Here is a 24990-nt window from a genome sequence, read left to right as displayed (position 1 = left end):
TTTCTTTTACTTGAAACCAAGCAGGGTAGGGAACGGGCAGGCCTTTGCAGGCCCAGAACTTTGCTTGGCGGGTCTTCCCTGAAATACCACTCTCTTCCCAGCCCTGTTCCTGCCTGGCACCCTCTCTTTAACTCCCGGAGTTGGGCACACTCACAAACCTCACTCCACAGGATCAGGAGGCGGTGCTGCCAAAAGGCGCCTGGGGCAGTTGCAACAATGAACAATGCCTCAGGCTTTTGCCAAAAGCCCTGGAAAGGCCACAAGGTGACCTTTGGACCTGTGTGAGAGTAAATGTGGGAGCTTTGAATGCAGGTCTCTTACCCTACCAGAAGTTTCAGTGACTGGTTTTCTTACTACTTTTCTGAAGAAATAAACTATCTTATCAAGGTAAGCATTAATTTCTTTTAGCAACAACCCAGTTCAGTATTACAGGTGGAGGAATATTCCCTCCATCCACCATGGCTTTGGCTTTGCAGTTTTTATAAGAATAGGCCCCATCATTACTGTGCCGAAATGCACTTGGCTCTTTTCTGCCTCACCTGAGCATGGCTGTTTTAGGAAGAAACCACACCAGTTTTAAACTGTTGTTACTACCTGAGGTGTGGCATCAATTCTGTTTAAAGGCATTAATTCCACTTGTTCTTTTGCCAATTTGGAGTAAAGAATATTTTACCACCTTACACACCTTATTAAAAATAAAAGGTGCATCTTACCCTATAGTATGCCTGCAACCCATGTCTTGGGCTGTGTACTTATCTCATTTCTATTTTTCTCATTTCTTAATAAACTTTTTACTCCCTTGCCTACCCTAAAAAAAAAAATAAAAATTTATTTGTATGCCCACAAATCTTGTGCATCACTGTTTCAGGAATGAAGTGCAAGACATAGTTCTTGTCCCAAGTTGGTTATTTCTTCTTGGAGAAAATAAAACACAGAACAGAATCTTGCGTCTTCCCATTTGACCCCTCTGCACCCATAGAAAACTCCCTCACCTCTTATGCCATGGGGGTATTTTATGCCAGTCAAGCCCGTTTCCTTCCTGCTTTTCAAATTCAGGGGACTAATGCGAGTTCCCTGGGTTCTTTTACTTAGCACAGAGAGGTTCTTATCACACAAGAGAAAGAGTTTATTGAGCCGGCGGAGGTTAGGAGGAGACGGACAAAATCTCAAATCTGCCTCTTTGAAAAAAGGGGGCAAGGGTTTTTTATTAGAATTAGACAAAGAGAGGTGGGGACAGGGAAGCCATTGGCTGAGTCCACCTGCAAACTAAGTCTGCAAAGCAGACATCAGTGGAGGGGGAGAAGGAATGAGCTCACGACTGCTCTTTAGAATGTCCTTGGTCTCAGGTTCTCCACCCGGTGTACGGTGTACATTTTATTAGGTTTTAGATAAGAGGTGGCTGAAAAACAGGAGCTTGTTAGGGAATGAAAAACAGGAGTGGAAAACAGGAATTTGCTTTGTGACTAAAGACAGTTCCATTAATAAGTAATGATGCACAGCTACATGCTACAAATTACAGGAGTGGGATTACATAGTTAAAAATAAAAATACCATTCATTAGCTCAATCTAAAAATTAAAGCTGTAGTGCAACATATACCTGCTTTTGGTCTCTTTCAGTACCAAGTTTATTCCTTTATGGCTCATTATAACCTTCTCTAGTAGCAGAATAGATGAGCCTAATGTTTCCTTTTTCATTCACAGCAAACGTGCACTGTCTTCCAAAATGATTGGTCTGAATTATGTTGCCTCTCTTGTACTTACCAAAGTTCCTAACCCCTACTTCAAGACACTACCCTTTTCTTTGAAAATTTGACCATAGCAATAGCAGTAAAAGTGACCCAGGGCCCAACTTTTATGTGTTATAAAAAGGTCATAGTTAAAAACAAAAGCTCTGTAGTCTGATAGACTGGGGTTCAAGTCTTGGCTCTGCCACTTACTTGCTGGGTAACCTTGAGAAATAACTTAAGCTCTTTCATTATCTCATCTGAAAAAATGGGGATGCTTATGGTATTTTCCTCATGGAGTTCTTGTGTGTAGGGATTGAATCATGTCCCCCACAAAAGGCATGCTTGGGTCTCAACCCCCGGGCCTATGGGTGTGAACCCATTTATAAATAGGACCTTTGAAGATGTTAGTTATGGCGTGCTCAAACTAAACAAGGGTGGACCTTAATCCAACATGGCTGAAGTCCTTGAAAGTAAAGGAAATTGGTCAAAGAGAGGAAGTCATGGGGAGAAGCCAGAAGCTGGAAGTGAACGGAACCTGGAAGAGAAAGGAGAAGACATTGATAGGTACATTGCCATGTGACAGAAAAGCCAGGAACCCCAGAGATTGCTGGGCAGCTGTAAGATATGAACCTCAGGAAGAAGCAAGCCTTCTTGTCTCTGAAATAGTGAGCCAATAAATTTCTGTTGTTAAGTAACCACCTGATGCATGGTATTTGTTTTATCAGCTAGATAACTAAGAAGTAAGTCAGTGTGTGAATTTTTATGAAAAGCATTTAGCATAGAGATTGATAGTAATCTCTTCTTAAGAGTTAGCTTACGGGGGAAGAGGACTTGGCCCAGTGGTTAGGGCGTCCATCTACCACATGGGAGGTCTGCGGTTCAAACCCCGGGCCTCCTTGACCCATGTGGAGCTGGCCCATGCGCAGTGCTGATGCGCTCAAGGAGTGCCCTGCCACGCAGGGGTGGCCCCGCATAGGGGAGCCCCACACGCAAGGAGTGCACCCAGTAAGGATAGCCGCCCAGCGCGAAAGAGAGTGCAGCCTGCCCAGGAATGGTGCCGCACACATGGAGAGCTGACACAACAACATGACCTGACACAACAAGATGATGCAACAAAAAGAAACACAGATTCCCGTGCCACTGACAACAACAGAAGTGGACAAAGAAGACGCAGCAAATAGACACAGAGAACAGACGACTGGGTGGGTGGAAGAGTTAGCTTATGAAATGAGGGAGCAGGCCAGAACTCAATTCTGGATGGCTCTGCCATCATCACTTTCCAAAATGAGAGAGTATTTTTGTTGCTGTTTCTGTTATTATATGATGGCATTAGGTACCCTTCTTTTTTAAGTTTTCTTTTGGAGAGAGCCTCATTAAATGCTCCCTTTTCTTGTTTTCCCTTCACTCTCCACATACACACCCACTCATTCCTAGAGGAGGAGGAATGATTCATTTGGTTAATAAGGTTTCATGAAGAAACTGAGCATGAGTGACTTAGCCTTCTCCTCCCACCTCTCATTTGGGATTTGTCTGCCTGCAGAGGTTTGACATCTTCCTTGGCAGGTCCCATGGGGGTGGCCTCCAGGGGTTCAGAGCTGCCTGTGCCTGGGTGGATATGTGCTCATATCTCACGTCTGGTATTAATAAGCCCTTTGTGGCTGCAAGCCTTCTACTAGGCTTTATCAGTAACAAAACTGATGTTTTGATAGTCATTTTTCTGACATCTATATCTATCTCTTAATTTGTTCTAAACTCGGGCTTGGAAAAGAGAGATACTATTTATTAACTCTTCAGATCCCAACAGTCACCTTTAAAGAGGCTATCAAGTTCTGTTGATTCTCTGGTATAGATATCGCCTAAGTCCATTTCCTCTTTTTGGCCTCACTGGCGCTGCTTTCATTCACGTTAGCATAGATTTTGCAGTAGCTTTTTAACTGTTCTCATTAATAAACCTGCCTCTATGATAACACATTCCTCTCCACCCTTGCGCCACTGTCTTAGCCCCAGACAGCAGATTTGATCTAGACACTCCTCTACTCACAATCCTTAAATGACTCCCTTTGACTCCAGGACAAGGCATTCCTTAGTGCAGAACACAAGGCCTTCAAGATCTGACTGCCTTTCCCCCTTGTACCTAACATGTCTGGCTCAAGCAGTCTCTGTTCCAATCGATTAGAGTTAGTTGTCACGTTCTTGGTCATTATCAGGTCCTTCCTCACTTCCAGTTTTGCACATCTTTTTTCCTCCTTCTCTTCTCAGCTACTATGAATGCCTCCCCCTTCTCGGCTACTATGAATTCTTCAACCATTAGCTCAAAGGTTGCCTTCACCAATAAGCCTTTCCTTGCCCATTGCCTTCTTCCTTTTTGTGGGCTTTCGTAGCACATACCCCACAGAATTACTGTTGGCTGTTCTTATCTGTCTGCCCTAATAGATAGTGAGCATCTTTCCAACTGAGTCCTGAGTTCCCATTTTTTTGTCTCTAGGAGAGTCATACATTCATATGTCCTTGAGTCAAGTTGATGAACAGAAAAATCACAGAAGAGGAAACCTAAGTAGCTGAATAAACATTGAAAAAACAGCTCAGCCTCACTAGTTATTATGAGAACCAAAACTAAAACCATAGCAAATTTCCATTTCTGGACTTTTCATATTGGCAGAAATTAAAAAGTTTGACAAAACCAAGTGTTGACAAATATGTGGGGCAACAGATATTGCCTTTCACTGCTGATGGGAGTATCACTTAAAACAAGCACTTTGCAACAGTTCTGCAATATCTAGCAAATTTGAAGATGCATATGTGCTATGACATAACAATTCTACTTCTACATATATGCTCTGGACAAATTCTTGTACAAGAAGACAAATAGGAATATGTTCATTGCAGCATTATTTGTAATAGTGAAAAATCAGTGCTCAAAACAGAAGAATGGATAATCATGACATATCTGTGGAGTGGAATATTATATAGCAGAGAATATAAATAAACTAGAGGTAAAATTATCAACATAAATAAATTTCACACACTTATAGTTATAAGTGAAAAGTCAAATTGTGAAAGGATGCTTACAGTATACCATTTATATAAAAGTTTAAATAAGCCTGCAAGACTATATTTTACATTGTTTAAGGATATACACATATGTAGTAAAAATATTAAGAAATGGTTGGGGAGGCTGAATGAAAAACACTAAGTTTGGATTTCTGGTTATCTCTGGGAGGAAGGGACAGACAAGACGGCTTTAACTGTATTTGTAGTAATTTTTTATTCTTAAACTGGGTAGTGGGGATATGGGTGTTTACGCCACTATCCTTGATTACTATATTATCCTTATTTTTTCAAGTAAGCAAAATCTTTAAGTAAAAAGGAATTTTAAAGAGAGATCACGTTTTGGAATTTGACAAATTCAAATAATCCTTTTTCTTTTCTTAGCTTGAAAAAACATCTTAAACTACTTGAGCCTCAGTTTCCCCATCTATGAGACAAAGGTAGTATTCTGTATTCTGTAGGGTTCTGTTAGGATCAAATGACACACAGCAGGTCAAGTAAATAGCAGTGTCTGGCACAGGTACTGAGCATTCATTTAATGTTAACTGTGATCATTCTAAAAGTCTCTTGATACATGCTTGCTAAATTTTGAATGAAATAATGTCAATTGTCAATAGCAAATATATCATCAATTCCCTTCCTGCCTATCAGATTCCCCCAAATCTCAACCTGAAAGGTCAATGGTGCATTTAGTTTTTCATGTTTAGCGTTTAATTAAGAATTTATCTTAGGTCCTGGCCACATGGCTCAATATTTGTTTTTAAGGATGGGTTAATGTCCCTGACTTTAAAGATAATTTAGATAATTGAGGTGCTTCAGGCAGGGCCTGTCTAAATGCATAGTTTTTTCAACACATAGGAGAGTTTTTTTTTTTCTCTCTCTCTCTCTCTCTGCAGTCTATCATGCATATTGCATTACTGTTCTTGCTTTTTAGTGGCTTTTGAGTTACTGTGAGCTAACACCAGGCTGAATACTGCAAACTGAATCACTTCAGTGGGTCAACTCTTTTGCTCTGGCAAACACAAGCAAGGTGTCCTGTCCTACCTCCACACCTGCCTCACAATCAAATGTAGGGACAGTCTTGGAATGTGCCAATTCCCTTGTCAGTTTGATATTCCATGATGGAGGAACATGCTATAGAAGGGAATAATGTAAAGGGCAGTTTATTAGAAAGAAGGATGATATCAGAAAGCTGGAACAGTCAGAAAACATGCTATGTTTTGTAATAAATTTTGTAATAATTCCCTCCTACCATAAAATTGACTAATAGCTATACAATCAATTATGAACATCATGAATTAATGTTCTAATTAAAACCACATGGAGGATCTAAAAGACTAGTAAACAAATCTTTGGGAAACAAATATTTCCCAAATATTGTGGAGTAGACTTTGAATCCCAATTCTGCCTCTACACAGAGAGGTTAAGTAATTTATGACTTTTGGTAAACCACTGCAGCTCTGTGCCTCTTTAAAATGGGGATAATAATGATGCCAATTACATAAGTTTCTTGTGAAGATTAAATAAGTTAATATGTATAAATTACATAGAACAGTGCCTAACAATAGAAAGTGGGCAATAATTATTAGCTATTATTCTCTGCCAGATTGGACCAGGAAAGGTATTTTGTGTCTTAATATGAGTTGTTGATATTTTAAAAATACAAGCATATAGAACCATTTATACTAAGGCTGGATGGGGTATGTCTACTTGTGGGAGAAGCGTGACAAAGCCTCTCTCCCTTCTTCCCACCCCCTAGGTAACTGAACCACCTGACAACAGGAGATTCCACCCATAGCCTGGCCTGCAACCTATCATTAGTGAGCTCTCTCTTGAGAGGATGAGCTGGACCGATTGGATCCTTCTCTTAGGAACTAAGAAACATTCAGTAGTAGTGCTTGAGCTGAAAAGTGGTGGAGCTTTAGGTAGCCATGTGCATGTAACATGTTCTTTTCTCTAACACTCTTTCCTCAGGAGAACAGGACACATTTTCCCCTTTAGGTCTGTATCCTTTATAGTCTACTCAGGAAGTGAAACCATGATGGGGAATATATATCTGATCACTTCTCAGGTTGCCTTGCTACTCCATCTTCTTAATGTGTAGGTACAGTGCTGAATGTGATTTGATATTAATGATATGCACTGTTTTAATCAACACTTTCTCAAATGCAAATTAAATACTTCATCTGGTCTTAAAGGATTAGAAACAACAGTCTCTTCTAAGGTTGACTGTTTCAATTTCTGATGTCCTTCTAAGGGATTTTCAAGGGTAATTTTATCTTTTTTCAGTGACTTTACATCACAATCTCATGTGATGCAAATTTTTTTTTGTGTGAATTAGCTGCAAATAACTGATGTTGCAACTCAATAGTATTAATTATTTGTGTGCCTATGGCAGATACTTCAGATCGGCTTGTTGATAATTCCCTCCTGGCATTCTTTTCTATCATGTAGAGGCTAAAGTAAGCTAAAAACTATATATTTAAGACTCCCTTGTAGCTAGAATTCCATAGCTAGATTCTTTTAAGTTGATTGACCCATGTGAGACTAGAAATTTATGACGTACAAAGCAGAAATAGGCAGAAGCAGACTTAGTGGCTGCTCTAGAAGAGGTCAGATCTTTTTTGTGAGCACAGTGGGAGAGGAGCTTGGTTTTTCTTAAGCATGGGTGTCAGAGGTTTTAAGTCTCATTATTTAGCATCATAAGATCCAAGCAGTGAAAGGCAGCGGCAGAGGTTCTACCAGAAAGATTCCATGTAATGGCTGGGTAATACTCCTGGCCCTATCTATGACTTTTGTGGCATCCAAGTTTGGCTCTTTGGTCCTTTCAAAAATTCTTTAATCCTACTGGTTCTTGTAATTAAATTATTTTCTGCTTAAACCAGCTAGTGTGGATTCTGTTGTCTGCAGTTAAGAACCTTGAGAAATAAATGGATAAAACAGATTTTAAAATAGGAAATAATGCTGTATGGACTCTGTGGGACTATTGAAAATGCCATTCTACTTGTGAAGATAGATTATATCTTACCCATTTCAAACATTGTATGAATGTGAGAAATATGTTAGAAGAGGTCATGGTGATGCTTTCCAGATATGGATCCTACAAACCTCTTAAATGGTTATTTTAATATCTGGTTTTGTGAAGAGGTCTTTTTCTAGCAATTTGGTGCTGGAATCAAGAAGGTGTTCTTCCTTCCTTCCTCCCTTCCTCCCTTCCTTCCTTCCTCCCTCCCTCCCTCCCTTCCTTCCTCCCTCCCTCCTTTTCTTCCCTCCTTTCTTTTCTTCCTTTCTTTTTTTTTGTCTAAAAGATGAGCTTCCAAGTGTTAATTTTTTCTTAACTTAAAAATATTGGCCCGCAGGAGCAGAGAGTTGAATTAATCACACTTTTCAGTTCTTGCCATTGTCACCACTATTTTAATTTTTGCTTCTCTTTCTAAACCCCTCCCCTGTTCCCTTCTCTCCATAGGCTTATGTTTAGGGGGCTTGATTTTTGTCTTTATGTATATGTGTGCATTCTTCTAAAATGTGCAGTAGCATTCTTCTGTTTATGCTTGTTTTTAATTTAATATAAGATATAAAAGAAATCTTACTCAGTTTCTTGCTTTCCTCAATAATATTATTTGTTTTTCATTCTATTTCATGTTGCTTATTTAAATCTGGCTTGTTGTTTCTTATCATTGCATGCACCACCACATTTTTACTAACCCATTGCTCTAGAGATCGATACCTAATTTCTTTCATCCTTACCATTCAAAACCACTATTATGTATACCTTTGGTTATATTTCCTTGTGCAACTTTGGGAGAATTTCTCCTGAGAATATGTCTAGAAGTTTGGGACTTAATGGTCAGTTAACATATATATACTGTATTAATTTCACTAAACACTGCCAGATTACTTCCATAATGGATGTCCCAGTTTACACACCTACTAGTAGTACACAATGGACTCCCCATATCCTTGCCAACACTAGATATACCTACCTTTTAATACCCACTGGTATGGGTATAAAATGTTATTTCTGTGACTTAAATATGTATTTCTCACAGCATGCTCTGCATTCTTCTCAAGTACATGTGGAATATTGCCAAAGACAGATCAAAGACAGATCAAGTTTAAGAGGATTGGATTCATCAAAGTATGTTATCCAACCACATGGAATGAAATTGGAAATTAGTAACAAAGAAATTTTTGATGTTCACATATATGGAAATTAAATAAACACACTGCTAAGTAACCAATGGGTCAAAAAAAAAAAAAAAGGAAACCACAAGAGAAATTAAAAAAAAAAAAACACTTTGAGATGAGTGAAAATGAAGCAACAACATACTGAAATTTATGGGATGCAGCTAAAGCAGTATTTAGAGGGAAATTGAGAGCTGTAAATATCAACATTAAAGGAGAAGAAAACTCTCAAATCAATAACCTAAACTTCCACTGTAAAATATTGGAAAAAGAAGAGCAAACTAAACTTAAAGCAAGCAGAAGGAAAAAAATAAAGATTAAAGTGGAACTTAGTGAAATAGAGAATACAAAAACCATTGAGAAAATAAAAGAAACCAAAATTTGGTTCTTTGAAATCATCAACAAATTAAAAGTCCTTTTGAAACCTGACAAAGGAAAAAGAGAGAAGACCAAAATTACTAAAATTGAGAATGAAAGAGGGAGCATTACTAAATACAAAGGATTATAAATGAATACTGTGAGCAATTGTATGCCAAAAATTAGATAACTTAGATGGAATTTCCAAATTCCTAGAAAATGCAAACTACCCAAACTGATTCAAGAAAAAAGAAAAAATCTGAATATGCCTAAAATAAGGAAAGAAATTGAATTTGTAGATAAAAAAACACAAAAACAAACAAAAAAACTACTCACAAAGAAGTGTAGGCTGAGATGTCTTCATTGTTTTTTTTCCCTATCAAACCTTTAAAGAAGAATTAACGCCAGTCCTTCACAAACTCTCCCAAAATATAGAAGAGGAAGAAATGCTTCTCATCCATTCTATGAAGGCAGCATTATCCCAATGCCAAGGCCAGACAACAAAATTACAAGAAAATTGCAAACCAATTGCAACAAAATTAGGAAATTGAATCTAGCAACATATAAAAAGGATTATATCTAATAATCAAGTAGAATTTATCTCAGGAATGCAAGTATGTTTAACATCCAAAAAGCAATTATTGTAATACATGATATTAATAGAATTAAAGGTAAAAACCACATATCATGTCAACTGATGCAGAAAAAAAACATTTTATAAAATCTAACATCCCCTTGGGTTTAAAAAACTCAACCAACTAGGAATAGAAAGGAATTTCTTCATCCCGATAGAGTATCTATTAAAAACCCACAGCTAACATCATACCTAGTGATAAAAGACTGAATGCTGTCCCCTAAGATCAGGAAGAAGACCAGTATATCTGTTCTTGGTACTTCTGTTCAATATCGTGCTAGCAGTTCTATACAGGGCAATTAGGCAAGAAGAAAAAGCAAAAGACACCCTGATTGGAAAGGAAGAACAAAAACTATCTCTATTTGAAGATGACATGATTTTGTATAATAGAAAACCCTAAAGAATCCACTAAAAAATTTCATCTAATAAATTAGTTCAGCAAGGTGGCAACATCAAGACCAATATACAATAATCAATTAAATTATTATATGCTTATAATGAGCTATCAAAAAATGACAATAAGAAGACAATTTCATTTACAATAACATGAAAAAAAATACAATACTTAGGAAAAAAATTTATCAAAAGAAGTGCAAAACTTATACCCTGAGAACTACAAAGCATAGTTGAAAGAATTTTAAGAAGATCTAAATAAATGGGAAAACATACCATATTCAAGGAAAGGAAGACTTTTTAACTGTTAAAATGGCAGTACTCTCCAAATTGACCTACAGATTCAATGTCAAAATCTTAGCTGGCTTCATTGTACAAACTGACAAACTGATCCTAAAATTCATATGTAAATTCAAGGACAAAGAACAGCAAAAACAATCTTGAAAAAGAAAAACAAAGAGTACTCACACTTCCTGATTTCAAAATTTACCACAAGTAAGATAGACATAAGGCATAAGGAAAGACATATAGATCATTGGAACAGAATTGAGAATCAAGAAATAAATCCTCATTTTAATGGACAATTGATTCTTGACAAGAGTGTCTAAACAATTCAATGGGGAAAGAGTAGTCTTTTCAACAAATAGTGTTGGGACAACTGGATATACAATTGCAAAAAGAAATGGTGTTAGTTCTTATCTCATACCATATATAAAAACTAACTCAAAATAAATCAGATACCTAAATATAAGAGCTAAAACTATAAAACTCTTCGCAGAAAACAGGGGTAAATCTTAATGACTGTAGACTTGGCAATGGATTCTTAGGTATGACACCAAAATTATAAGCAACAATAGAGATAAATTCAACTCCAGAAAAATTAAAACTTTTGTAGTTCAAAGTACACCATCAAGAAAGTGAAAACCCACAGAATGGGAGAAAATATTTGCAACCTAATATTAATATCTAATAAGGCACTTGTACCTAAAATATATAAAGAATTCTTACAATTAAAAAACAACAAGAAAAAAGAAAAAAGTAAGACAAAAAGACCCAATAAGACCAATAACTCAATTAAAAAACAGACGAAGGATCTGAATGGTTAATAAACATGTAAGATGATCAGCATCATTAGTTATCTGGGAAATGCAAATAAAAACCACAGCAAGATACCAATCCACTCCCACTAGGATGGTTAGAATGAAAAAGACAGATAATAACAAGAATTGGTGAGGATATGGAGAAATTGGAACTCTCATTGCTGGTGGGAATGTAAAATGGCACAGCAGGTTTAGAAAAGTCTGATATTTCTGCAAAAGAATAAATATGGAGTTACTGCATTGCCCAATAATTCCACTCCTAGATATATAGACAAGAGAAACAAAAACATATGTCCACACAAAAAATTGTTCTTGAATGTTTACAGCAGCATTTTTTTATCATAGCCCAAAAGTGGAAACAACCCACATGTCCATCAACTGATGGATAAACAAAATATAGTATATCCAAACAATGGAATGTTGTTTAGCAATAATAAAGAAATGAAGTACTAATACATGCTACCATATGGATGACTCACTCCATGCTCAGTGAAAGAAGCAAGTTATAAAGGACCACATATTCTATGATTACTTTTATATGAAATGTCCAGAATAGGCAAATATATAGAGTGAAACAGTAGATTAGTGGCTACCTAGGGATATGGGAAATCAGAGGATTTGGGCATGAGAACTAAAGGATAAAATTTCCTTTTGGAGTGATTCAATATTCAAAAACTGATTGTGATGATGGTTGTACAACTCTGAACATACTAAAAATCATTGTGCTGTACACTTTAAATGGGTGAATTGAATGATTGTTCAAGTCATTGAATAATTGAATGTAAGTTATATCTCAATAAAGATGTTTCAAAAATTGTATTGCTTTGATACCAATGATTTTTTGTATCCCTTTATATACTTGTTAGCCATTTGAACTTCCTTTTCTATGAGACTATTTATCGTCTTTGTCCATTTTTCTCTTAGATATATATATATTTTTATTGATTTGTAAGAGTTCTTTGTATGGATTATAATGCCATGCCATCTTTTGTATGTTATGCATCACTTCTTTGTCAATGGCATCTGTGTTGTTCTGAGTCTTTCATGTGAACACCAGAAAATTATGTTCTTAAATTTGAACCTAGGGAAGTAGACTTGGCCCAATGGATAGGGCGTCTGCCTATCACATGGGAGGTCTGTGGTTCAAACCCCAGGCCTCCTTGACCCGTGTGGAACAGGCCCATGCACAGTGCTGATGTGCACAAGGAGTGCAGTGCCACACAGGGGTGTCCCCCGCATGGGGGAGCCCCACATGCAAGGAGTGCACACCGTAAGGAAAGCTGCCCAGTGAGAAAGAAAGTGCAGCCTGCTCAAGAATGGTGCTGCCCTTTCTTGATAAAAACACTCCAAAAGATTGGAATACAAGGAAATTTTTTGAACATGATAAAGAGTATATATGAAAAACCTAAAGCCAATATTGTTTACAATGGAGAAATCCTAGACTCCTTCCCTCTAAACTCAGGAACAAGGCAAGGATGCCCACTGTCTCCGCTCCTATTTAACATTGTCTTAGAAGTACTTGCTCGAGCACTGAGGCAAGAACCAGAAATAAAAGGCATTCAAATTGGAAAGGAAGATGTCAAAATTTCATTATTTGCAGATGACATGATCCTATACATAGAAAACCCTGAGAGATCTACAACGAAGATTCTAGAACTCATAAATGAGTTTAGTAAAGTCGCAGGTTATAAGATCAATGCGCAAAAATCAGTAGCATTTCTGTACACTAATAATGAGCAAGATCAGGAGGAAATCAAGAAACAAATACCATTCACAATAGTAAATAAAAAAATCAAATACTTAGGAATAAATTTAACTAAAGAGGTAAAGAACTTATACACTGAGAACTATACAAGATTGTTCAAGGAAATCAAAGAAGACCTGAATAAATGGAAGACTATTCCTTGTTCATGGATAGGAAGACTGAATATTATTAAGATGTCTATCCTACCAAAACTGATCTACACATTCAATGCAATCCCAATAAAAATCAATGCAGCCTTCTTTAAGGAACTAGAAAAACTAACTATGAAATTTATTTGGAAAGGAAAGAGACCCCGAATAGCCAAAGACATACTGAAAAAGAAAAACGAAATTGGAGGAATCACACTACCTGACTTCAAAACATACTACAAAGCTACGGTGGTGAAAACAGCATGGTATTGGCATAAGGAGAGACACATAGACCAATGGAATCGAATTGAAAGCTCTGATATAGAACCTCACATATACAGCCACATAATATTCGATAAAGCCACCAAACCCTCTCAACTGGGAGAGAGTGGCCTATTCAACAAATGGTGTCTGGAGAACTGGATAGCCATATGTAGAAGAATGAAAGAGGATTACCATCTCACACCTTATACAAAGATCAACTCAAGATGGATCAAAGACCTAAATATAAGAGCCAAGACCATAAAAACCCTAGAAAGCAGTGTAGGGAAACATCTACAGGACCTTGTAATAGGAAATGGATTTATGAATATCTCACCAAAAGCACGAGCAGCAAAAGAACTAATAGATAAATGGGACTACCTCAAAATTAAAGCCTTCTGCACCTCAAAGGAGTTTGTCAAGAAAGTTAAAAGGGAGCCCACACAGTGGGAGAAAATATTTGGCAATCATATATCTGATAAGAAACTTATAACGTGCATATATAAAGAACTTCTATATCTTGAAAATAAAAAGATAAACAACCCATTTAAAAAATGGGAAAAATACTTAAACAGACACTTCTCCGAAAGAAGAAATACAAATGACAAAAAAGCACATGAAAAAATGTTCCAAATCTCTAGCTATCAGGGAAATGCAAATTAAAACCACAATGAGATACCATCTTACACCCATAAGATTGGCAGCTATGAAAAAAAACAGAAGAATACAAGTGCTGGAGAGGATGTGAAGGAAGGGGAACACTCATCCACTGCTGGTGGGAATGCAGAAGGATCCAACCATTCTGGAGGACAGTATGGCGGTTTCTCAAAAAACTAGCCATAGATTTGCCATATGACCCAGCAATACCACTGCTGGGTATATACCCAGCAGAACTGAAAACAAGGACACAAACAGATATATGTACACCAATGTTCATAGCAGCATTGTTCACTATTGCCAAAAGTTGGAATCAACCCAAATGCCCATCAACAGATGAATGGATCAATAAAATGTGGTATATACACACAATGGAATACTACTCGGCTGTAAGAACAAACACACTACAAACACATGTGATAACATGGATGAATCTTGAGAACCTTATGTTGCGTGAAGCAACCCAGACATTGAAGGACAAATACTACATGACCTCAATGATATGAAATAAACAAGCTGCCTTAGATAGCAAGAGACTGAACGATAGGCTTACAGGAAATCGGAGGGTGGAGGAAGGATATGAGCCGATGTCTGCAGGGGTGGAATTTAAGATGAGATGGTGGTAAGTATGAACACAAAGAAGAGATAAAAGGGGGGCAAGGGGTTGCCTTTGGTTGGGGCTTTGCGGGTTTGAGGGTGGCTGGGGAGGGACGGATGGGTAACATTGCCCAAAAGTGGGGGGAGGGAGGGGTAGCATACGAACACAGGAGAGGGTCAGATGTTGGTGGAGAGTAAAATGCCGAGAAAATCATATCAAAATATAATAAAGAGGGTTACCTGTTTAGAATGCTCGGAGGGGAGGGTCTGATGCAGGACGGGCTCCTGGGGAATGTCTAAATGCTCATTCTGCCAGAGTGGGTGTCACCATGGGGTAGAAACCCAAGTAGTGAGAGTGGGGGTGGACCCACATCCTGGGGAGGACTAATGCCATCAAATAGAGGGAACTGTATCCCTCGAGAGAAAGGGTGGCTCCCAGGGCATTGGGGCAGTTGAGCAAGTTAGGCCCTGAACACTATTCCATCTATCTCTGGAAGTGGCTCCTCAGGAAACGGAGGTTGGCTGTCACTGTGGGCACCAAGGTGGAAGGGAAAATGGACGTTAAATGTGTGGAACCAAGGTAAATGGGGGGTAAGAGAGGAGTTTCTTGAGAGTACGCAACGATGGATATAAAACATGTAATATTACACCATAACATATAGGAGATGACAGACTGATAATGTCAACCATAATGTAAAACATAGGATAACTAAGAATGTAAAGAACTGTGTATCCTAAAGTATGTACCATAATGTAAGCACAGATGTCACCTTGTTAGAAAGCTAATGTCTCAGACTCTGTACATCACGTTAAGTAAATATGATGTGAATAGGGTGTAAGAGTATCGCTGTGGAAGGAAAAAGGTTTTGTGGTGGATGTATGGGAGTGCTGTATATTATATATATGCATTGCTGTGGTCTAGGACTCCTGTGAAGAGAAGCTGAATAATTAGGGGGGGGAAAAAAAAAAAAAAAAGGATGTAGAATTTTTTCAAGTCAACATTCTTTATCTAAGTTCTTTATCTAACTTTATCCAAGTTCTTTATCTAACCTTTAAATCCATCACTATATGCCATTCCCTAGTAAGGGACCATGACATTATATTGGGCTTCAAATTTCGGGGAGTTCTGGATCACAGAGTGTTTCAACAATGACAATGGAGGGATACTGGTATGGGATACCAATGACAGGTGATATATGGCTGACAGGGAGCTGTACAGAACATATGTCCAGGGTGCATGGTAATGTTTGGATATACTCATAGTGGCAAAATTAAAAACCACAGCAGGGGGGGTACAGGGTTCCTGGCCAGTATTGCTCTGTTGTGGTCCCTAGGGGAGCAGCGACAGTCTCCCAGGTACAGCGGCGGGGACCGGGAGGGAGTGAGGGTTCAACAGTGAGCCCCTGATGCTAATGACTATGCTTGTGAGCTGATAAACCTAAAATAAGAACAAGGCCTAGAGCAACATTGTGCCTGGGAATTTCCTCCTGTCAGCCTTCATGTTACTCAAATGTGGCCAGTCTCGAAGCCAAACTCAGCATGTAAATGCAATGCCTTCCCCCCAGCGTGGGACATGACACCCGGGGATGAGCCTCCCTGGCAACGAGGGACCACTATCAACTACCAACTGATGATGCAACTGGAAAATGACCTTATACGGAAGGTTCAATGTGGATCAGCAGAATATCCCTGTCTACATAAAATAACATGACTTTAAAATGCTGTTTGACCTAAAGTAAGGGGGAAATGGAAAAGAGAAATGAGTTTATATGGCTACGAGTTTCTAAAAAAGAGTCTGGAGGCTGGCAGAAGGATTGCCCTCATGCACAACTGAGCAGAGTCAGAGAGACAGATAAAGCAGATACAACCCCCAGATATCGGTTCCTTCGAGGGCTAAAGAGACCCATGGGAATTATGGTCATGGCCGATGGGGTTAACTACCAGGGCAGATGGCCCCTTTTTGGAACTGGTGTTTATGTGTGATGAATCTGGACTCAGATGGGATCTTCCTTCATAAGACTTTCATGCTAATGTGCTGGAGGTGCAGTTAATGTTGGGGTTTAAGATATTTTTAGGGGATTTGAATCTCTGGACTGACAATATGATAGCCAGGTCCTGAGCCTCAACAGACTCCAGCACCTACAATCTGATCTATTGGACTTACCACACTCAGCTAAGATGGAGTTGAAGAAGGACAACCACCACACCATGGAGCCTAGAGTGATTACAACTAAAGTGGGAGGATTGCATCCAACATCCATGTGGAATCTGAGCCTCCTCTTGACATAGAGGTGCAATGGACACAACCAATCCGATGTCCACATAGAAGAGGTGGCATTGGATTGGGAAAAGTGGACATGGTGGCTGATGGGTATGGGGAAAGGCAGGAAGAGATGAGAGGTGGAGGCGTCTTTGGGACATGGAGCTGCCCTGGATGGTGCTTCAGAGGCAATCACCGGACATTGTAAATCCTCACAGGGCCCACTGGATGGAATGGAAGAGAGTATGGGCCATGATGTGGACCATTGACTATGAGGTGCAGAGGTGCCCAAAGATGTACTTACCAAATCCAATGGATGTGTCATGATGATGGGAACGAGTGTTGCTGGGGGGGGGGGGGGGGGAGAGGTGGGGTGGGGTGGGGGGGTTGAATGGGACCTCACATATATATTTTTAATGTAATATTATTACAAAATCAATAAAAAAAAAAAAAAGAATGCACACACGGAGAGCTGACACAACAAGATGACGCAACAAAAAGAGACAGATTTCTGGTGCCGCTGATGAGGATGGAAGCAGTCACAGAGGAACACACAGTGAATGGACACAGAGAGCAGACAACTTGGGGGGGGGCAAAAGGGGAAAGAAATAAATAAAAAATAAATCTTAAAAAAAAAATTGAACCTATTGTGAACCTTTGATTAGATTATATTTGTAAGGGCTGTTTGATTGGATTGCTCCAGTAGGTTTTATTCATGGGTCCTTTATAAACAGAGGAGTAAAAACTGTAGACACAGGAAAAAAGCAGCAGAGACAGAAGCTTCTTGAAGTTGAAATAGAACCTGGGAGAGAGAAAAGTCACAGATAGATCAGTCTGAAGCTGAAGCAATGAGACCTAGAGGAGAGGGAAAGGCCAGTGGACCTTGCCATGTGCCTAATTGCCCTCAGCTGAGCTCAGGGAGAAAGTGAGCCTACAAGAGAAGGCAGAGACTGGGAGAGTAGCAATTGTGCCTTGTGATGTGGCTGGAGACCAGGATCACCAGCAGCTGAACTTTGGAGAGAATGCTTCACCTGATGCCTTTATTTGGACATTTTCCCCAGCCTTAGAACTATAACCTTTTTAACCTAATAAATTCCCATTATAAAAGCGAACCCATTTCTGGTATACTACATTGGCAGCATTTAGCAAACTGAAACAGCATCCTCTGTTGGAAACAAATCCTTACATTTCATGGAATCAAATTCGTTAATTTTCTTGCCTAAAATACTACATGCTTCTGAGGTCATTTTGAAAATGTTTTTCTATCTCTATATCACAAAGTTAATTTTCTACATTTTTTTCTACTAGTTTTTTAGGTTTTGTTCTCCAAATTTGTCTTATTCCATTTGACTTCTACCTTTGTTCAAGGTAGAAATCCAACTATTTCTTTTCCTTTTAGTGAGTCAGTTTGTTAATTCATTTAACAACACGCACACACACACACACACACATATAGAATGACTCTTATGTGCCAAACACTGTTTTATGCTCTGGGAATACAATTATGAATAAACAAGGCAAGAATCCTTGCCTTTTTACTCTAATGTGGGAGACAAACAATAAATAAGATTAAAACAAACTTTAAAATATATAATATGCTAGATAGTGGTAACTGTTAAGAAGGGAAAAAATAAAACAGGGAAGAATATAGAAAGTTTTATATATGGTGACAGGGAAGGATTTGTTGAGAAGATGACATTTAACTGAAGGCCTGATGGAAATGAATGAGCAGGCCATTTAGATATCTCATGAAGGAACATTCCCAGGAGAGAGAAGAGGAAGTGTAAAGGCCCTGAGGTGGGAGTCAGCTATTTTGTTTGAAGAATAGCAAAGAGGCTGGTGTAGTGGTGATAAGAGGAGGAGTTGGGAGAGTTATGGGGCCAGAACATGTAGAGCCTGGTGGGTCAGTATAAAGATTGGGGCTTTTATGAGAGATGGGAAGCCGTTGATGGGTTCTAGGTTCAAAAAAACATAATTTGACTATATTTTAACAGGATCACTGTTAAATATACTGAGAAGTAACAAAAGAAAAACCAGATTGTAGACTTTTGCAGGTATTGAGGTGAGAGATGATGGTAGCATTGTTTAGGGTGGTAACAGTTGAGCTGGTGAGAAGTTTATGCTATGCAATCTACTAATTCATGCTCTTTTTCTCCCATATACATTTGGAATGAATCTATCAAGTTTCTCAAACTTGAAGTGCTTTTTTGCTTTGTTTTGTTTTTGAAATTATACTAAGTCTGTAAATGAATTTGGAGAGAGTTGGTATCTTTACTATCCTGTTATCACATCCATGAACATGGTTTAGTTCCCCGATTTTATTCATATCCTTTTCTTTATGTCCAACTGTTAAGGTTTAAAAATATTTCCCATAAAGGTCTTATGTGTTCTTTCTTAGATTGATTCTTAAATACTTTGGTAAGAACACTGTTTTATTTTCTATTTGGTTACAATTAGAATAAAGAAATATTACTGTTTTTTATAAGGTGATCCTGTTTCCAGCAACCTTGCTGAGGTTTCTCATTAGTCATTATCTCTTTCTTTATTTTACTGTGTTTTTACACTTCCCGTAAAGGATTTTAGTTTGGAACTGAAATTCATCGTTCTTTGCCTGAAGGTTGATTTTCTATTTTTAATCAAAATAAAAAACATTGAAGATCCCTTCGGTTCATGAGGAGAAACAAATTATATAATTATAGGACTTTAACAAAACCACAACTAGGAATAATAAAATTATTTGTACAATTTTTATCACACCAAACCATATTCCCAAGGACAGTATCTTGTTTTATTGGTAATGATGACAACAGCAGCAAAAATAATACTAATATTTCAGTTCATATTTATTCTTAGCATAGTAATTCAGAAGGAAATATATGTCAACCACTTGCATGTTTAAATTTATTACACTGTAGCTAAATATAATGTTTTAATATTTTCTCAAAATATGTATTTATCTTTGCTCATAATATGAATATTAATGATATATTATTTTCCCATTTTGCTTATATATTGCATACATCAGTTTAGCAGTAGGCAAGATTTAGAAATATTTATCAATATTAAAATTCATCATGTATTTAAATATTAAAATATAGACCGTAAAAGGAATATATTTTCAATTTTGTTTATTTACATATTCTCTCACATAAAAGGATATAGAAATACATCAGTTTACAACATTCAGAATTATAACTTTCCATATTTAAAATATATATATTTTTAAATATTTATTTATTTATTTTTTTAATTACATTAAAAAAATATATGAGGTCCCATTCAACCCCACCGCCGCCGCCCCCCACTCCCCCCACAGCAACACTCTCTCCCATCATCGTGATACATCCATTGCACCTGGTAAGTTCATCTCTGAGCATCACTGCACCCCATAGTCAATGGTTCACATCATAGCCCAGACTCTCTCACGTTCCATCCAGTGGGCCCTGGGGGGATCTACAGTGTCCCGTAATTGTCCGTGAAGCACTATCCAGGACAACTCCACGTCCCGAAAACGCCTCCACTTCTCATCTCTTCCTCCCGTTCCCCACACCCAGCAGCCCCCATGGCTACCGTTCCCACACCCATTCCACATTTTCTCTGTGGACATTGGATTGGTTGTGTCCATTGCACACCTATGTCAAGTGAGGGCTTAGATTGCACATGGGTACTGGATGCACTCTTCCCGCTTCTAGTTTTAGACACTCTAGGCTCCATGTTGTGGTGGTTGACCTTCTTCAACTCCATGTTAGCTGAGTGGAGTAAGTCCAATAAGTCAAAGTGTAGGAGCTGAAGTCTGTTGAGGCTCTGGGCCTGGGTGTCATATTATCAGTCCAGAGATTCAAATCCCCTACATATATCTTAAACCCAGCACCAACTACAATTCCAATAAGGTAGCATGCAAGTCTTGTGAAAAGAGATCCCCTCTGAGTCCATTTCCATCACGCAGAAACACCAGCTCCAAAGAAGGGCCATCTGTCATGGCAGTGAACCCCTTCTGCCATGACCATAGAACCCGTGGGTCTCCTTATCCCTCAAAAGAACCAATACCTGGGGTTGTATCTACCTTATCTGTCTCTTAGACTCTGTTCAGTTGTACATAGGGGTATTCCTTCTGACAACCTCCAGACTCTTTTTTAGAGACTCACAGCCTTATAATCTCATTTCTCCTTTCCATTTCCCCCTTACATTAGGTCAAACCGCTTCCCAAAGTCGTGTTATTATATGTAGACAGGTATATTCTGCTGTTCTGCATTGAATCTTTAATTCAAGGTCATTTTCTAGTTGCTTCTTCAGCTGGTATGTGGTAGTGATCCCTCGGTGCCAGGGAGGCTCATCCCCGGGTGTCGTGTCCCACGCTGGGGGGAATGCATCACATCTACACGCTGAGTTTGGCTGTGAGAGTGGCCACATTTGAGTAACATGAAGGCTGTCAGGAGGAAACCCTCAGGCACAATGCTACTCTAGGCCTTGCCATATTTAAAATATTTTATCCATTTTTATGAATTTACAGAGAAGTATAATTTTGAATTTCTGTGAGTTGCTCAAATAACAACTTATGTAATTGCATCACATTTTAGTAAATATAAATATACAAATTTGGTAGTAATTTTAAAAATTTCTAGTAATAATAACTATTTTTATGTCTAATAACTACCAAGGAATACCATTTCCAGTTGGTGACAGGCCAGTGGAAACACTAGTATGCTCATTTGTTTCTGGATCATGCAGAATAACAGTCCCACAAATTAATGCTCTATGACATGATATTCTTTCTTTTAGGAGTTGGAAATGTTACAAGGAAGGGAATAAACTGTATGCCCAAGGATGTCTCTAGAAAAATTAGAAGCAATTTAAGTGGTCAAAACTAAGAGAATGGCATAAATTATAGCATGTCCATTAAATGGAATATTAGGCAGCCATGGAAATTGTGAAAACTATAGAGCATATTTTAAAAGTATTTATTCTCTTAAGTAAAAATAAAAATCTATGAAAACTTAAGAAATACAAGGATCTTGAATATATGTTTAAAATACATATCCTTGGTCAAGTAAGAAATGAAATTAATAGTTACTATGTGGTGAAATCATGGGACAATCCTTCATTCTCCAAATTTCTTGTGGTAGTTATAATAGTTACAAAAATGCATTGAACTTTTGTGCTGGGTAGGTACTGATTAGAATTACATGATTTCTAATCTTCACAACAATTTATATTGGTGCTTTTCAAGCTTTAGTGAACATCAGAATCACCTAGAGGGCTTGTTAAAACACATATTGCTGGGCCCCACTTCCAGAGGTTCTGATTCAGTTAGGTCTGAGGTGGGGCCCAATAATTTATGTATCTAATAAGTTCCTAGAAAGGCTGATGTTGCTAGTCTAGGAACCATGTTGGAAACTGAGGCACAGTGTCCTCACAAGGAGAGATGTGCTGTCTCCTTGCTAGTGCTGTCTCCATGGCTACGCTTGCAACCTAAGGAATGCGGTAATTAGGAGTTCCCGCAAATGGGATGAAGCTGTTAAAGGCTGAAAGAAAAGATGAGCACGTACCTTTTGTAGTGAATAGAACACTTAGACTTTGTACCTTGAGATAAAATTTTTTAAAATTCCTTAGACTATGGGTAATGCTGCTTGATGTTTCTGCTTATTGGCACGTAGGCTACATGTTCCTGCTTATTGGTACGTAGGCTACGTATTCCTGCTTCTTATCATGTACACTGGGGTATATAGAAAGCCCCTTGTAAACAATGAAGTTGTCTGAGGAGTTATTACTTGCAGACCCCCTGATCCCAGCTCTCTTGTTCTTTCTTTTTCTTTCTTTCACTTTCTTTCATTCCCGATACCCTTCGGGTCCAAATCTCCAACAGAACCATACTTTTAGAACCACTGATTTACAATAAAGGCATTTCCCTCATTTTATAAATGTGGAAATTGAGAGCCAGAGGTAAAATAAAACTAGTAACTGGTAGAGCCAGGATTTAGCTGCAAATTTGTCTAAACCTGTCCTTTTTGCACTTGCTCTTGTCCTTGAAGTATGATCCTATTGCTCAACCACAAAGCATTTTAACCATGTTGTCAGGATCCTCCTCATAGGTGCTGATGATCAGGTGACTGGTCACTAGGAGGCTTCCCAAGATGGCATGTACTTGGGTGAATCGATGAGTCTCCTCTTCAGGCCCTGAAATTCAGAAAATGAGGTCTTATTGTTGGTATTCTTTGGTTGACTGGACTTGGAAAATATTCCCCACACTAACAAAGCCCAGGTAGGTGTGTAAAGTCATAATACCAGCTTAATCATTGACGATAAGAAAGATAATTGCCATGGGATCAGAGATTCTTAGGTGGCTTGACCAGGCATACTTTCCCTGGAGATAAGTGCATGAGAAAAAACAAATTATCAGAAGGTTGCTTGAAGACCATGGAATTAGGGGATTTAATGGTACAATTCAAATGTTTATATGTCACCAAGCTCTGCTGATATGCCAGGTGCATGTGTTTCCAGAAAAGAGACATTAATATCAGGCGGCTTGATATTCAAGCTGGACTGAGACAAAGCCCTTCACTGCTCCCTGGTTGGTGCTCAAATGGACCTGGTGTTCCTGTCTTCAGGAGCCCCCTCTCCCTTAATCCGCCTTTCTGATAGACTGTGTTTTAGGTGTCTAAATAGCTTCAATTTGATGAAAGTCAAGATCTGAAGATTTGAGAGTCATTTTTCTCTTTGAGGTGATTTTGAATATGTCATACCGATCTGTTTTTAAATTTATAATTAAAGTTTAACATTTAGAGGGCGATCATTTCTATTTGTAATTGCTTTATTCTTAGAGATATTGGTTTATGGATGTGGGGCCCACAGTGTAGAGAAAGGATAGAGGGAAGATTATAGTCAGTATCTGGAGGGATCTGCAAAATCTCAGAGCCAGAGAAAGCTAGTAAGAGAGTCTCACTGAGCTGAGAGCAGGGCTTGGAATGTGACTCATAAGTGATGCTCATCACTGAAAGAAGATTCAGATGAACACATTCAATTCGTGTACATATGTGGATGATTCCCCTCTTGGGGGTTCCTTGCCTGGACATGCCCTTCACATACACCTATTGCACTTTCTAAATGAGTGTTTCTCAAAGTATGGCCCCCTTCATCATCATCAGCGGCAGCTGTTAGAAATGTAAATTCTTAGGCCCTACTCTAAGGAAACAGAAACTGTCAGTATGGCCCAGCAATTTGAGTTTTAACAAGCTCTCTAGATAATTCTGAAGCTAGCTACAATTTGAGGGGTGCTGCCCTAAGTTAGCAGTGGTTTTCTAATATAATCCACATGCTAATAATAAGAATGAATTTCATGTTTTTATAATCCCTTCTAGACAATATATGTGTTTATTTTATACTAGTAGTTGAGAGGAGAGGTAACCAGGGCCTGTCCAAGATGATTATGACCAAAGAGGGCTATTGGGCTTTTCATACTTATGGAAGTAGCATGCTGTAGAACCTGAGCCATTTGTGTTCCAATTGTGACTGTGTCACTTATTGGTTGTGTGATCTTAGGCAAGTTACTTAATCTCTCTGTTCCTAGTGTCCTCATTTGTAAAATAGGGATAACGAGAGTATCATCTTATAGGCTTATTAAGAGAATCAAAGTCCTTAGAACCCTGCTTGGCACATCATAGGTACTATATAAGTGTTTACTTAATGCAAATATTAACTTAGGAGACTTCTTTAAGTCAAGGAATAAGTTCAAAAATTTTTAATATATATTTTTGATTTATTTAATAAAGATACATAGATTACATAAAATGTTACATAAAAAAATATAGGGGGGAAGCAGATTTGGCTCAACTGATAGAGTGCCCACCTACCACATGGGAGGTCCAGGGTTCAAACCCAGG

General features: G+C 38.3%; 1 long non-coding RNA gene across 1 annotated transcript in view; it reads left to right on the top strand.

Moving 5' to 3' along the window:
• Window positions 1-281: 281 nt before the first annotated feature.
• Window positions 282-24990, top strand: part of LOC139436749 (uncharacterized) — a 62606-nt gene continuing 37897 nt past the window's right edge. The window contains exon 1 of the long non-coding RNA XR_011646099.1: window positions 282-387. This is a non-coding gene — a long non-coding RNA (uncharacterized lncRNA). The remainder of the gene's footprint in view (window positions 388-24990) is intronic.

This window comes from Dasypus novemcinctus, chromosome 17 (genome assembly GCF_030445035.2).
Source record: "Dasypus novemcinctus isolate mDasNov1 chromosome 17, mDasNov1.1.hap2, whole genome shotgun sequence".
Taxonomy (NCBI): domain Eukaryota; kingdom Metazoa; phylum Chordata; class Mammalia; order Cingulata; family Dasypodidae; genus Dasypus; species Dasypus novemcinctus.
Note: the sequence above shows the minus strand (reverse complement) of the source record. Positions and strands in the feature narration are given on the sequence as shown.